The following is a 17,191-nucleotide window of genomic DNA, read 5'->3' as shown; positions in this document are numbered from 1 at the left end:
GATTATACCTGGTGACGACAATTTTGCTACAAATTAGTKTTTGCTGTGTTGGTGTCGCATAGKGATTACGTAGGAGGAAATAGCTGTCTTGCACTTTTTMTAACGTCTTTGCACTCCTAAATTATAAACTAGGTAGCTAAATGTTTATATGAAGTGAAAATGAGAGCAACATACAAAACCTTTTTCGTATTTTATGTTTTGATATCGAATGTTTTTGTGAACGCGTTAGAACCAATCTCAACCACATTTGTGTTAGGTTTGGGAGTTGCAGCAGTGGGGCGGAAATTGTACAATTATGTATACGATGAAAGTTGCAATTCAAAATGGATTGCTTTTAATTCAACAGGTATGTGTACAGCTAAATATTAAGTGGTTGATGTGTTACGTGGTTTACTTCGACTTTGATCATGTAGACAGTCAGTCCTTTAAAATGTTTAATCTTGTAATTGCTCATCGAGCTCCACCAATATGCCTACTTTAGAATGCGAGAGTTGACTTTAGGGCCATTAAATATTGGGTGGGTGGCGGGCGGCTTGAGAAAACGATAGCTTAAATCCATAAATTTAGCAGTCTTGTGYAGTTCATATCTATAGGCTACATAGAAGTTTGTCATTTATTTTAGGCTATCTGGCATTAGTGCATAAACCTAAGCTTTGGAACGGGCAGAAAAATCGATCGGCGTAGACAATAAGAACTAGTAGGCAACGTTGACATACACGGAAATAATTTGATATTAAACTGATTACGTCAGTAGGCAGATTATGCCAWAGTCTTGTAAACACCATACTATGCTTATGTTAATCGTCGTAAAATCTAAATKAACACCTYGTTTTCYGAGTMTCTYCYGAATTATAAGGACATCTAAACACCTTAATTGGCGTTCCAAAGATGTGTTTGATCTGCGCATGTGTCTGCAACMGTAGCGCAAGCCTACCAGTTTAGCACGAGTGAAGTGAGTTAGGAACAACTGAATCTATGCCTCCTATAGTTTTACATCAGGGGTGCAACTTTGGTTTTAGATGTTGGGGGGGACATAACCATAGAGGGGGTCCTCCCTCAGAATGGTTTTGTGCATCTATAGCTCATTTACTGCATTTCTACTAGGACTGTCCCCAATAAACCAAGAGTAGTCTTTTCTTTTGAGCAATCTATTAATTGAAATTTTTAAATGTGTATTTTTCCATATATAGACACACCCTATGTGTTTTAATAAAATCAACTGTATGTACTGAACCAGTCAGATGCTTTTAGCACGCTGTTTGATTAAAAACTTCTTGTTAATCCAACCGCGTTGTCAGATTTCAAAAAGGCTTTACGGCGAAAGCATACCATGCGATTATCTGAGGACAGCGCCCCACACCAACATACTTTTTCAACCAGCACGTGCGTCACAAAATCACAAATAGCGATTAAATAAATCACTTACCTTTGAACATCTTCCTCTGTTTGCAATCCCAAGGGTCCTAGCTACACAATGAATGGTCGTTTTGTTTCGATAAAGTCCTTTATATCCAAAAAAAGTCAGTTTAGTTGGCGCCAATGATCTCAGTAATCCACTCTTTCAACATGCATACAAACGAATCCAAAAAGTTACCTGTAAAGTTCGTCCAAACGATGTTTCTAATTAATCTTCAGGTACTCTAATATCTAAATAAACAATAATATTTAAGACGGAGAACAGTATGTTGAATAGGGAAGATAAATAACGAAGTGCGCGCACCTCATTTCAGACGGGCCCAATTCAGACGGGCCCAATCTTCTTCTGGATCATCCAAATGCTCTCTAGCAAACTTCAGACGGGCCAAATAAGACCACTTTTCTAATGAGAAACTACTTGGAGTTCTTCAAACTACTTAAAAAAAAAAAAACAGGCCTGAAACCCCTTCTAAAGACTTTTAACATCTAGTGGAAGCCATAGGAACTGCAATCTGGGTCCTATCTATTTGTATATCTAATGAGCAACCATTGAAATAACCTGTGACCTAAAAAAAAAAAAAAAAAAAAAATCTGTATGGCTTTTCCTCTGNAAAAAAAAAAAAAAAAAAAAAATCTGTATGGCTTTTCCTCTGGTTTTCGCCTGCCATATCAGTTCTGTTTTGCTCACAGACATTATTTTAACAGTTTTAGAAACTTCAGAGTGTATCCAATGCTATCAAGTATATGCATATCCTAGTTTCTGGGCCTGAGTAACAGGCAGTTTACTTTGAGCACGTCAGTCATCTGAAATTCCGAACAAAAACCAGTCTCCAAAACAGGTTAAACAAAAGAAGACACACAAATTACTCGAAGGGAGCCGGAGAACAACATAGCTTAACCAGAAGAAAAAAAAACCTGTTCCCGACCCGCCTTCTCCTACTGGCCTTCACAGATTCTGCTGTTATGCTCCTGAAGTTGCCGGTAATAGGCTACACCAGCGGTCGGCAATCTTCTCCATTTGGAGTGCCAATTTATCTTACCATTTCTATCAATTTCCGTGCCAGTTAGGATTTTCATATGCAATTTTGTGGAACGGGTTCATTTAATTTATAATAGTATTTTTCTCTAAATCAGTCTGTGATTAATCTACATTCTATCTAAATGAAAATTATACAAATATAAAAGTAACTTTTATTGCCATTTGCCAATTATGTAATAATAACCTACATAAAGCCAACACATACAGTGGGGCAAAAAAGTATTTAGTCAGCCACCAATTGTGCAAGTTCTCCCACTTAAAAAGATGAGGCCTGTCATTTTCATCATATGTACACTTCAACTATGACAGACAAAATGAGAAAAATATCCAGAAAATAATATTGTAGGATTTTTAATGTATTTATTTGCAAATTATGTTGGAAAATAAGTATTTGGTCACCTACAAACAAGCAAGATTTCTGGCTCTCACAGACCTGTAACTTCTTTTTTAAGAGGCTCCTCTGTCCTCATTTACATTTACATTTAAGTCATTTAGCAGACGCTCTTATCCAGAGCGACTTACAAATTGGAAAGTTCATACATATTCATCCTGGTCCCCCCGTGGGGAATGAACCCACAACCCTGGCGTTGCAAGCGCCATGCTCTACCAACTGAGCCACACGGGCCCACGTGTGGCTCCACTCGTTACCTGTATTAATGGCACCTGTTTGAACTTATCAGTATAAAAGACACCTGTCCACAACCTCGAACAGTCACACTCCAAACTCCGACTGGTTATCGAAAGGGAGAGAGCTGGAAATATTGTTCAAATACTTTGAGAACCTTTTGTCATTCACAATTGATTGTAAAAGCAGACTTTGTTTACTTGCTGTTTTGAGGTGAAGAAAAAATTACTTTGAGAAGCTCCACAGCTCATTAGTGGGTGTGAGTATTTCTGATGTCTTAACTATCAGACATCCCCAAATGGGCAAATTTTATAGCCCTACATTTGCGTGCAGGCCAGGTAGACTAGTCCTACTTCTATATGTGTAATCAGGTGCTTGTCCTTACTCAACATTGACAGGAGCGTTTAAAACAAAAGACAATGAATAAATTGATGTAAATGTAATGAAATAAACCAAACTTGTTTCTCACAAGTGTAGCATAGGTTGTGAGTTCTGCAAAACACATGTCCACTCTGACAATGAGAACTAATGGTAAATTACTTTAATAAAAATATATTGAATGCATTAACAGAAATTACCATAACCAAACATTGCAGATTAGAAATGAAGGGAATTAACATTAAATGTAGGCTACTAATGTAATGTCTACTCAGCAAAAAAAGAAACGTACCTTTTTCAGGACCCTGTATTTGAAAGATAATTTGTAAAAATCCAAACTAGTAACCGAAAGGTTGCAAGTTCAAATCCCCAAGCTGACAAGGTACAAATCTGTCGTTCTGCCCCTGAACAGGCAGTTAACCCACTGTTCCTAGGCCGTCATTGAAAATAAGAATTTGTTCTTAACTGACTTGCCTAGTTAAATAAAGGTAAAAAAATAAAAAAAATAAAAATGTATTTGACTTTTTATTTAACTAGGCAAATCAGTTAAGAACACATTCTTATTTTCAATGATGGCCTAGGAACAGTGGGTTAACAGCCTTGTTCAGGGGCAGAACGACAGATTTTTACCTTGTCAGCTCGGGGATTTGATCTTGCAACCTTTCGATTACTAGTCCAACGCTCTAACCACTAGGCTACCTGCCGCCCTATAACTTCACAGATCTTCATTGTAAAGGGTTTTAACACTGTTTCCCATGCTTGTTCAATGAACCATAAACAATTAATGAACATGCACCTGTGGAACGGTCGTTAAGTCACTTAAAGCTTACAGACAGTAGGCAATTAAGGTCACAGTTCTGAAAACTTAGGACACTAAAGTGGCCTTTCTACTGACTCTGAAAAACACCAAAAGAAAGATGCCAGCATCCCTGCTCATCTGCGTGAACGTGCCTTAGGCATGCTGCAAGGAGGCATGAGGACTGCACAGGTGGCCAGGGCAATAAATTGCAATGTCCGTTCTGTGAGACGTCTAACACAGCGCTACAGGGAGACCGAACGGACAGCTGAGCGTCCTCGCAGTAGCAGACCATGTGTAACAACATCTGCGCCGGATCGGTACATCTGAACATCACACCTGCGGGACAGGTACAGGATGGCAACAACTGCCCGAGTTACACCAGGAACACAATCCCTCCATCAGTGCTCAGACTGTCTGCAATAGGTTGAGATAGGCAGGGCTTGTAGGCCTGTTGTAAGGCAGGTCCTCACCAGACATCACCAGCAACAACGTTGCCTATAGGCACAACAAACCCACCGTTGCTGGACCAGATAGGACTGGCAAAAAGTGCTCTTTGACGAGTCGCGGTTTTGTCTCACCAGGGGTGATGGCGGATTCGTGTTTATCGTCGAAGGAATGAGCGTTACACCGAGGCCTGTACTCTGGAGCGGGATCAGTCATGGTCTGGGGCAGTGTGTCACAGCATCATCGGACTGAGCTTGTTGTCATTGCAGGCAATCTCAACGCTGTGCGTTACAGGGAAGACATCGTCCTCCCTCATGTGGTACCCTTCCGGCAGGCTCATCCTGACATGACCACTCCAGCATGACATTGCCACCCTAACATGACAATGCCACCAGCCATACTTCTCGTTCTGTGTGTGATTTCCTGCAAGACAGGAATGTCGGTGTTCTGCCATGGCCAGCGAAGAGCCCGGACCTCACCCTCCTGTTAGATCGGAGGGTGAGGGCTAGGGCCATCCCCCCCCCCCCCCAGAAATGTCAGGGAACTTGCAGGTGCCTAGGTGGAAGAGTGGGGTAACATCTCTCAGCAAGAAATGGCAAATCTGGTGCAGTCCATGTGGAGGAGATGCACTGCAGTACTTAAAACCTCTTGGCGCACCGATCCCTTTAGCGGGATCATTTTCGTCAACATCCACTCCACTGAATTGCAGAGCGCCAAATTTTAAAAAATTACATTTTTTTTTTAATTTCATGAAATCACAAGTGCAATATACCAAAACACAGCTTAGCTTGTTGTTAATTCACCTGTTGTCAGATTTTGAAAATATGCTTTACAGCGAAAGCAATCCAAGCATTTGTGTGAGTTTATCGATCACTAGACAAAACATTACAAACAGCTCGCAGCAATGTAGATTGGTCAGAAAAGCAATAAAATTAATAGTTTACCTCTGATGATCTTCGGATGTTTGCACGCACGAGAGTCCCAGTTAAACAATAAATGTTCCTTTTGTTCGATAAAGATTATTTTTATATCCAAAAACCTCCATTTGGTTGGCGCGTTATGTTCAGTAATCCACAGGCTCGTGCAGGTCATGAAGGGCAGACACAAATTCCAAATAGTTTCCGTAAAGTTCGTAGAAACACGTCAAATGTTTTTTATAATCAATCCTCAGGTTGTTTTTAACATAAATAATCGATAATATTTAAACCGGATGGTAAACTATTAAATACAAGAGAGAAAGAAAATATCGAGCTACCACTTCGCGCGCATGAACTAATCGAAGGACATCTGGCAGTCCACTGACTCGATTTGATAAATCTCGCTCATTTTTCCGAATAAAAGCTTGAAACTATGTCTAAAGACTGGTCACACCCTGTGGAAGCCTTGGGGAAATGAATCTGGTTGATATCCCTTTAAATGGAGGAAAGGCAGGCAATGGAACAGGGATTTTTCCAAATAAAAGGCACTTCCTGGTTGATTTCCTCAGGTTTTCGCCTGCAAAATCAGTTCTGTTATACTCACAGACAATATTTTGACAATTTTGGAAACTTTAGAGTGTTTTCTATCCTAATCCGTCAATTATATGCATATTCTATCATCTGGGCCTGAGAAATAGGCCGTTTACTTTGGGAACCTTATTTTTCCAAACATAAAAATACTGCCCCTTAGCTTCAAGAGGTTAATGCAGCTGGTGGCCACACCAGATACTGACTGTTACTTTAGATTTTGACACCCCCCCCCCTTTGTTTAGGGACACGTTATTCCATTTCTGTTAGTCACATGTCTGTGGAACTTGTTCAGTTTGTCTGTTGAATCTTATGTTCATACAAATATTTACACATGTTAAGTTTGCTGAAAATAAACGCAGTTGACAGTGAGAGGGCGTTTGTTTTTTTGCTGAGTTTATGTAATGGGGAATTGATACACAGCAAACAATGCACACAATGAAGTTACGAAACAATGAATGCCCACAAAATGGCGGAAGAGAGTGCATTCTGGAGAGAGACGTGCATCTGAGCCACAATTCCCATATTCTTGAACCGTGGCATCCTCGCAGCCTCATCAATGGATTAGTCCACTAAAAGGCTACAAAACATTTCCATACACAGAACAGACTCTATCCAGAGACTTGAGATGAGCTGGCTGTAGTAGCTAGCTAGCTACACTACCGTTCAAAAGTTTGGGGTCACTTAGAAATGTCCTTGTTTTTGAAATAAAAGCACATTTTTGTTGTCCATTTAAAATAACATCAAATTGATCAGAAATACAGTGTAGACATTGTTATTGTTGTAAATGACTATTGTAGCTGGAAATTACTGATTTTTAATGGAATATCTACATAGGTGTACAGAGGCCAATTATCAGCAACCATCACTCATGTGTTCCAATGGCACGTTGTGTTTGCTAGTCCAAGTTGATCATTTTTAAAAGGCTAATGGGCCTCTGTACGCTAATACCAAAAGGTCCCTGATGTCGTACTACATTGGCCAAAATAGGAAGTATACACGCAGAGGATACTATTTCCATACTTTAGGGCTCATAATGCAACTTTTCAGGAAATGGGCGTGGCTTCACATCGTTTTCAGATTTGAAGAAAATGGCGGAAAATATGCAGCTGAAGCAAAACGAGAGCGGATACAAATTTGTTGCTTTAACTAATTATGACAAATGTTAAGAAAATGTTGAGCAATGTAAGGACTTTTCAAATACGTTACCTAACATGTTATGTTGGCTGACAATTTGTTAGCTACGCTGTCCTTACAAACCACATAGCATATCATTACATCAGTTTGTACTGGTATGTTAGCTAGCTACCTAACATTAGTTGGCTACTTATACATCAAACTTGCCAGTATATTAAGTATAGGCTATCTAACTAACTACCCGACGTTTATTGACTTGATTGTTCCCGTCATTCTTAGCTAAATGGTATAGTCGTTGTGCCTTCTCAATGGACATTCGGGTGCCTTCGTGAATTTGCTCTAGCTATCTACTCTGATTTCAGAGCACTCTCGTCTGAGTGTACCAGAGCACAGAATAATGAATTTACGGGCGCTCAACACCCGTTGAATATGGCCGGTGCCAGTAAACGTTGGTAAAAAGCGTAAATAAATTGTTTCCAGGAGCACAGTTAGTCACCAATGGATAACATGACAACTTCCTAACCAGCTCTGCTAGGGCGAGTAAAATGGTCCGAGTGGTCTCATTTGTGTCTGGAAGTAGCCAGCAAGCTAGCCAAAGTTAGCTTGGGTGCTTGACTGCCGATGTAAGGCCAGAACGCTCAAATCAACCCTACTCTTTGGCCCAAGCTTCCAGTGTGCGCTCAGAGAGAAACAATCAGAATTTACAGACGGACAAGCTGACAATGCTCTGAATTTATGGGCACTCTGGAACTCCGAATTGAAGAACACACCGAAGTTGTAAAATGCCTAACTAATAATTTATGCCAACTAGCTAGCAAGAGGTTGCATAGCAACAACTACTTCCGGTAGACAAGCAAAGAGCTAGTACACTCAACTGAAAGGATACAGTTCGTTTACAGTATACTAAAATGAACTAATAGTATGTAGTGTATATACTCATTGTAGTATACAGTATGTTAGTATGGGTATTCGAACACAGCTATAGCTATCTAAATCAGGCAAAAAAATATCCTGCACCCCCTGACAAAAATCGTTCCACCGTCTGACTGTAGCTTACAGCGCAGCTTCTATGTTAGGGTTGGGTGCGGGCCTCAGATTTTCACGTTATCACGTGTCGTGACTATCATTGTGATGACATGCTGTTTTATCAAATCGATTACCTAACGTTTAATTATTACTTGATTATATTAATCATGCAACAATTAACTCATTAGTAACCTGGGGCACCACGGGAAAGGTTTGTTTAATGAGTTACTGTTTCCCGAATTAACTCTAGAATATCAGAATTTCGATATTATATTAGTCATCAATCATTAATTATACTTTTACTTTAGTCTCATTTTGAACGTCGTTGACGTCAAATCTGCACAAACGCTAACATAAATGATGAATCGGCGATATACAAATTGGCTTAATTATTTATTTACTAACTAAATCACACAGAAATACATAAACACACACACAGAGCATAGTTATTGGTTACTAACACAATGCAATGATAGGTTCCTAGTGGACTAAACCGATATGATGGCTTGTAACACAATATGGCGGATTCAAAAGAGAGGGGAAGGGAGAGAAAGGAATTCAACTATCGGGACGTTTGTAAGCTATGCTCATGGGAATATGTATACTTTGCACATGAACGACCGCTCATTCGACAAGAATTGCAATGTATATATTTACGCCTATGTCTTTCTCTGTCATCCCTTTGTAGAACTCGATGTTCTGTTAGAGGTTTTCGAGGGATGTAAGACTCTGGTCGTGTAAGTCTCTGGTTGTCCACCAGTGTTCGCAACGTCCTTTGTAGTTGTAGTCGGCTTTTGTTCTGGAAGTGTTCGTTAGAATGTATACTACAAAAGTGAATCATGAGGTGTTCTTGTCTACAATTGAGTTTCCTAGACTATTTTACATATATAGTTGAAGTCGGAAGTTTACATACACCTTAGCATACATTTAAACTCAGTTTTTCAAAATTCCTGACATTTTTAATCCTAGTAAAAATTCCCTGTCTTAGGTCAGTTAGGATCACCACTTTGATTGAAGAATGTGACATGTCAGATAATCGGAGAGGGATTTATTTCAGCTTTATTACATTCCCAGTGGATCAGAAGTTTACATACACTCAATTAGTATTTGGTAGCATTGACTTTAAATTGTTTTACTTGGGTCAAACGTTTCGAGTAGCCTTCCACAACTTCCCACAATAAGTTGGATGAATTTTGGCCCATTCCTCCTGACAGAGCTGGTGTAACTGAGTCAGGTTTGTAGGCCTCCTTGCTCGCACATGCTTTTTCAGTTCTGCCCACAAATTTTCTATAGGATTGAGGTCAGGGCTTTGTGATGGCCACTCCAATACCTTGACAGTGTTGTCCTTAAGCCATTTTGCCACAACTTTGGTAGTATGCTTGGGTCATTGTCCATTTGGAAGACCCATTGCAACCAAGCTTTAACTTCCTGACTGATGTCTTGAGATTTTGCTTCAATATATCCACATAGTTTTTTCTTGGGGCCCCCCTCGTGGGGGCCCCAAATTTTTTGGGTGAAGTGCACCAGTCCCTCCTGCAGCAAAGCACCCCCACAACATGATGCTGCCATCCCCGTGCTTCACGGTTGGGATGGTGTTCTTCGGCTTGCAAGCCTCCACCTTTTTCCTTCAAACATAACGATGGCCATTATGGCCTAACAGTTCTATTTTTGTTTCATTACACCAGAGGACATTTCTCCAAAAAGTATGATCTTTGTCCACGCGTGCAGTTGCAAATCGTAGTCTGGCTTTTTTATGGCAGTTTTGGAGCAGTGGCTTCTTCCTTGCTGAGCGGCCTTTCAGGTTATGTTGATATAGGACTTGTTTTACTGTGGATATAAATACTTTGGTTCCTGTTTCCTCCTGCATCTTCACAAGGTCCTTTGCTGTTCTGTAATTGATTTGCACTTTTCGCACCAAAGTACGTTCATCTCTAGGAGACAGAACGCTTCTCCTTCCTGAGCAGTATGACGGCTGTATGTTCCCATGGTGTTTATACTTGCGTACTATTGTTTGTATAGATGAACGTGGTACCTTCAGGAATTTGGAAATTGCTCCCAATGATGAACCAGACTTGTGGATGTCTACAATTTTTTTTCTGAAGTCTTGGCTGATTTCTTTTGATGTTCCCATGGTGCCTCTGCTTGACATCGAGTTTGAAGGTTGGCCTTGAAGTACATCCACAGGTACACCTCCAATTGACTCAAATGATGTCAATTAGCCTATCAGAAGCTTCTAAAGCCATGTCATAATTTTCTGGAGTTTTCCAAGCTGTTTAAAGGCACAGTCAACTTAGTGAATGTAAACTTCTGACCCCCTGGAATTGTAATACAGTGAAAAAATCTCTGTAAATAATTACTTGTGTCATGCACAAAGTAGATGTCCTAACCGACTTGCCAAAACTAGTTTGTTAACAAGAAATGTGTGGAGTGGTTGAAAAACTAGTTTTAATGACTCCAACCTAAGTCTATGTAAACTTCTGACTTCAGCTGCTGACTGAATGTGTAGTATCCTCTTCACCTTCGTATACTAGTCTTGTAGTTTTCACCATTACGTGACATCCGGTTTACACCGTCCGCCTGCTTGGTCTAATGTAAATTTCGTTAGGACTACTTTATAAGCACTCTGGCAAAAGGGGCGTTCCATCCTTTTGACATAATGTCTGTGCTCACGTGTGCGTGGTTACTGACTTGGCAAAGTTTATATGAAAAACAATTATCTAATTTAGAAGGCTAAAATCACATTTTATCTTCTCAGAAATAGTTTCATATTTAATCATATATGTTTTACAACAGATGTAAATCTAACTGGAATGTGTACACCCTTTAGAGATACCGTTATTTAGTTTTACCCTCCTTAATGATATTACAAATAACAAAGGATATAATAGAATTATTGTTTGGGTCCCCATCAACCATTCCAGACGTTTGGATATTAAAGCTAATGTTCCATTGTACAATCTTTTGATGTTTGAAGTTTTGGCAAGAGTGTCTACACACAAAGGATTTTTGACTTCTCCATGCTGCAGTGCAAGAGGGAGAGAGTTTTCGACCAGTCGTTAAAGTCATACAACCGGCCTCACTCCCCCTCTTCTTCCTCTCTGGTTGGTGGTGGGGGGGGGGGGTGTCTGCCATCTTTGATCCTCACCCATGAGGGAAAGTCATGACAGTCGGGTGGTTGTGCATGGGTTATTAGCAATTGCGGGCGGGTGGGTGCGAGTGAACAAACAGCTAACCCGTGCACCGCTAGCCTACTTAGCAGCTGTGCCATACATGCATAACTAATCACTTTTATTAAGATAACCACCTATAATTAGTATAGAAATAATGGTGGTGTATTCGTAGCACATGTCCCATTTATTGACACTAATAATCAACTCCTTCCCTGTCATCAGGTTTGGAAGTGGCCCTAGATCAGAAGCTGTTTGGTCAACATGTTGCCTCCAGAGTCATCCAGAAAGCTGTAACGGGTTTCATGAACAATAAAAATCCTAAAAAGCCCCTGGTGCTCTCTCTACATGGCTGGACTGGCACAGGGAAGAACTTCGTCAGCCAGTTGATAGCTGAAAACATCTACAAGGAGGGCATGGCCAGCAGTTTCGTCCATCAGCTTGACTTTACACGTCACTTCCCTCATCGGAGTCAGCTTGAGATCTACAAGGTAAAACAAGTACAGTATTTCACTTTTTAATGTGTATACTAGGTGTGTCCAATAAATTCTGTAACCACTCCCTCTTCAAATTAGGGATAATTGGAAAAGCTGTTCAAAAGAGGACATTCTATTATTTCTTTGTACTCCCTGACGAAGGCCATGCAGGCGAGACGCGTCAGATTTTTAAAACCTTGTTTCTATTGAACATGCCATACAAATGAAGGCATTTTAATTAATTATATGAAGAGTGCCTTGGTCCTTCTTTTTTTATTTTGTTATATTGAAATATATTCCCCAGTAACCGTGGCAGGGAAATTCTCAATGGAGAATTGAGAAAAAATTCTCCAATTCTCCATTGAGAATTGAGAAAAAAAAAGAATCTGTGTAATTCAAATCTTACCCTACAAGGTCTAGAGTACTGTTGGTTTTCTGATCTACCTGATAATTAATTGCACCCACCTGGTGTCCCAGGTCTAAATCAGTCCCTGGTTAGATGGGAGGAATGAAAAAGAAAAAAGCAGTGGAACTGGCTTCAAGGTCCAGGTTTGGATTTGAGGGTTATATATGATAGGGAATGTACAGTATCAGTCAAAAGTTTGGACACACCTACTCATTCCACGTTTTTTTAAAAACAACTATTTTCTATATTGTAGAATAATAGTGAAGACATCAAAACTATGAAATAAGATGGAATCATGTAGTAACCAATAAGGTGTTAAAAAAAAAAAAAAAACTTTAAGACATGAAGGTCAGTCAATACGGAAAATTTCAAGAACTTTGAAAGTTTCTCCAAGTGCAGTCGCAAAATACATCAAGCACGATGATGAAACTGGCTCTCATGAGGACCGCCACCGGAATGGAAGACCCAGAGTTACCTCTGCTGCAGAGGATAAGTTCATTAGAGTTACCAGCCTCAGATATTGCAGCCCAAATAAATGCTTCACAGAGTTCAAGTAACAGACACATCTCAACGTCAACTGTTCAGAGGAGACTGCGTGAATCAGGCCTTCGTGGTCAAATTTCTGCAAAGAAACCACCTCCAAAGGACACCAATGAGAAGAAGAGACTTGCTTGGGCCAAGAAACACAAGCAATGTGAGATGTCTTTGTGAGATGCAGAGTAGGTGAATTGATGATATCTGTATGTGTTGTTCCCACCGTGAAGCACGGAGGAGGTGTGATGGTCTGGGGGTGCTTTGCTGGTGACACTGTTGTGATATATTTTGAATTCAAGGCACACAACCAGCATGGCTACCACAGCATTCTGCAGCGATATGCCATCCCATCTGGTTTGCGCTTAGTGGGACTATCATTTGTTTTTCAACAGGACAATGACCCAACACACCTCCAGGATGTGTAAGGGCTATTTGACCAAGACGGATCGTGATGGAGTGCTGCATCAGATGACCTGGCCTCCACAATCACCCGTCCTCAAATCAATTGAGATGGTTTGGGATGAGTTGGACCACAGAGTGAAGATAAAGCAATCAACAAGTACTCAGCATATGTAGGAACTCAAAGACTGTTGGAAACGCATTCCAGGTGAAGCTGGTCGAGAGAATGCCAAGAGTGTGCAAAGCTGTCAAGGCAAATGGTGGCTTCTTTTGAAGAATCTCAAATATAAAATATATTTGGATTTGTTTAACTTCTTATGGGCAGGTGGGACGGTAATGTCATCAAAATAAAGCTTAACTTCTTGTTAATCCAGCCGCTGTGTCAGATTTCAAAAAGGCTTTACGGCGAAAGCACACCATGCGATTATCTGAGGACAGCGCTCCGCATACAAAACCATGAAAAACATATTTCATCCAGGCAGGTGCGACACAAGTCAGAAATAGCGATATAGAAAATGCCTTACCTTTGATCTTCTTCTGTTGGCACTCCAAAAGGTCCCTGTTACATCACACATGGTCCTTTTGTTCGATAATGTCCATTATATACATAAAAACTCAGTTTAGCGGGTGCGCTTCAGTCAATAATCCACCCAGTTTCGCTCCATCAAAATGCATACAAAATTAATCCCAAACGTTACTAATAAACTTTTCCAAACAAGTCAAACAACTTTTATAATCAAACCTTAGGTACCCTAATACGTAAATAAACGATCAAATTTAAGACGGAGAATCGTTATTGTTATTACCGGAGAAAAATACCAAAGAAGGCGCTCTCTTCCACGCGCATGGAAACACTACAGCCAAAATGGGAGCCACCTAGAAAAACTACAATTTCTGGCTAATTTTTCCAAAAACCAGCCTGAAACTCTTTCTAAAGACTGCTTCCACTAGTACTTCCGTCTAGTGGAAGCCCTAGGAACTGCAATCTGGGAGAACTTGGCCTTATAATAAAAGTGATAGGCGTTGAAAATAGTGGTAGGAGGAATTTGTTTTGGGGAGGGATAGTTTGTCCTGGGGGTTTCGCCTTCCATATCAGTTCTGTTATACTCACAGACACAATTTTAACAGTTTTAGAAACTTTAGAGTGTTTTCTATCCAAATCTAGCAATTATATGCATATCCCAGCTTCTGGGCCTGAGTAACAGGCAGTTTACGTTGGGCACACTTTTCATCCGGACGTCAAAATACTGCCCCCTACCCAAGAGAGGTTAACACTATTTTGGTTACTACATGATTCCATATGTGTTATTTCATAGTTTTCATAGTCTTCACTATTATTTTACAATGTAGAAAATAGTAAAGAAATGAAAAACGTGGAATGAGTAGGTGTGTCCAAACTTTTGACTGGTAAAGTATATCTGAATTTAAAATATATTTTGCGGCTTTCCTGTAAGCTATCTTCACTGCTGTAGATAAGTCTGTGTTTTTACTGCTTTGACCATCCCCCAGTCTCAGCTGCAGCAGTGGGTCAAAGGCAACGTCACCAACTGCCCACGTTCCATGTTCATCTTTGACGAGATGGAAAAGATGATCCCTGGCCTGATTGACTGTATCAAGCCCTACCTGGATTTCTACGAATATCTGGATGGGGTCTCGTACCGCCAAGCCATCTTCATCTTCCTCAGGTAGGCCAGACAGACCAGCAGTGTGTGATAAGAATTCATGTGTTGTTTTTGGAGACTTAAGTATTTTTTTTATTCTGGATTTACAGTCAAATATAGTAGTCATCCATCATCCTATCTTTCTCACAACTTAACGACTCGTTGTAGTAATCATGATTTTACTTATTTGATTGACAGCTGACTTTTAGCTATGGCTCCCAAAACTAAAGTTCAATTACTTCAGATTTTTTATTTGGCAAATAAAATCACCACACATGAACCTAATGCATTTAGAAACTACCCCATGTCCGGACCAGTGAGGAAGAAAAAGAAAGTTGAACCCAGCTTAAAATGGCAATACACAACTTTTATGGGCGACCTGACCAAATTCACATAGAAATGTGAGTAATAGAGCCATCATTCTACTTGAAAGCAAGCCTAAGAAGGAGTAGGTCAGTTATGTGCTCAATTTCTATGCTTCCCATTCTTAAGTTTTGTTTTTGTCTTTTTACTTTTACTCGTTTTTTTTACACCAGCTTCAAACAGCTGAAACAACAATATTATTAGTTGAAGAAAATATATTTCACAGTGGTTTAGATGGTACAGTGATTATCTACTAGCTTATTTTGTCACATAAACTGAAATTAGACGAACTATTAGAGTTTTAGCAACAAGGACATTTCTGCATAGTGAAACTTTAATATCTACTAGTTTGTTTTGCTCATCTCCATAGCAACGCTGGAATAGAGCACATCACACAGGTGGCCCTGGATTTCTGGAATGCAGGTCGAGACAGAGAGGAGATACAATTGCATGACTTAGAACCAACTCTCTCCCTGTCCGTGTTCAACAACAAGAAGAGTAAGCCACTTTGCTGTCCTTCTTTAGGGCTGAAGCCTAACTTATGAACTTTGGTAACTCTTTTTTATATTTAACAAATCATGCACATGTTTCTCTAAGGTCAGGATTCTCTCCTTTATTACATTTACATTTAAGTCATTTAGCAGACGCTCTTATCCAGAGCGACTTACAAATTGGTGCATTCACCTTAGATATCCAGTGGAAACAACCACTTTACAATAGTGCATCTAACTCTTTTAAGGGGGGGGGGGGGGGTTAGAAGGATTACTTTATCCTATCCTAGGTATTCCTTAAAGAGGTGGGGTTCAGGTGTTCCGGAAGGTGGTGATTGACTCCGCTGACCTGGCGTCGTGAGGGAGAGAAATATGCTACTAATTATGCTACTAAGCCTGGGGTTAAGAACTGGGGATGTTTATTGGAGTCTTTTCAGACCTTCAATACAAAGATTACCTGTGATATCTATTCTGTCCATCTGCCTTTCTTGCACCTGCCCATCTTATGACTATCCTACCCCCTAGGCACTTGTGTACATCTGAGAGGATTAGGTAAGCAATTGGTGTAGCTTCTTCTTGCCATCTCATGACTGTGTCCCTCCCTCCCTTTCTCTGTGTAGGTGGTGTTGTGTGAGTCTGATGACAAGAACCTAGTTGACTTCTTTGCCCCTTCCTGCCTCTGGAGTACAGACACGTGCTGCTGTGTGGCATGGCAGAGATGGCCGCCAAGGCTTGGAGCCCGACCAGGACGTGGTCGACAAGATGGCCAGAGAATTTTGTCTTTTTCCCAAAAGAGTGAGAAGATCTTCTCCGTCCATGGCTGCAAGACCATCAACGCAAGGCTATTTTTCACATAAGGGCATTGTTTTTTTGGAGGCCACTAACGTTGCTGCCGGCGCTGCAAACTGACTGATCTAATCATAATGAGTAGTAATTTAGGATGAAAGGTGGTTTGTAGGTCTGATCAGTCGGTCTGCAGTTGCTGACGGTAATGTAGACGATCTCMGAGGGAACAGCTACTGTATCTATCTACCTCCTACTCTACTGTGTGCTCTTTCTTAATGAGAACATCTCCGCCAGTCGGAGTGAGGAAGTCAGTGACTGATGATGACCCGCCCCTCAGGCCTCCCACCGTCAACACAACCATGTGAAGAACATCAACGGTCTTGTTCTGATGGTGTCACTTCTCCCTGAAGATGGATTACTGAGAGGAGGGTGGATTTAAGAAGAGATACAAAAATATATTTAAAGCACTGAGGGTAAACGCTATTCTTTTTAACCAATCAAGGTTGTTCCCGATTTGTTTATTCTGTAAATGATTATCT

General features: G+C 40.4%; 1 pseudogene; it reads left to right on the top strand.

Annotated features, from left to right (window-relative positions):
- LOC139022495 (torsin-1A-like) lies at window positions 1-16,723 on the top strand (annotated as a pseudogene).
- Window positions 16,724-17,191: the final 468 nt, after the last annotated feature.

The sequence above is a fragment of the Salvelinus sp. IW2-2015 genome, linkage group LG5 (genome assembly GCF_002910315.2).
Source record: "Salvelinus sp. IW2-2015 linkage group LG5, ASM291031v2, whole genome shotgun sequence".
In the NCBI taxonomy this organism is placed as follows: domain Eukaryota; kingdom Metazoa; phylum Chordata; class Actinopteri; order Salmoniformes; family Salmonidae; genus Salvelinus; species Salvelinus sp. IW2-2015.
Note: the sequence above shows the minus strand (reverse complement) of the source record. Positions and strands in the feature narration are given on the sequence as shown.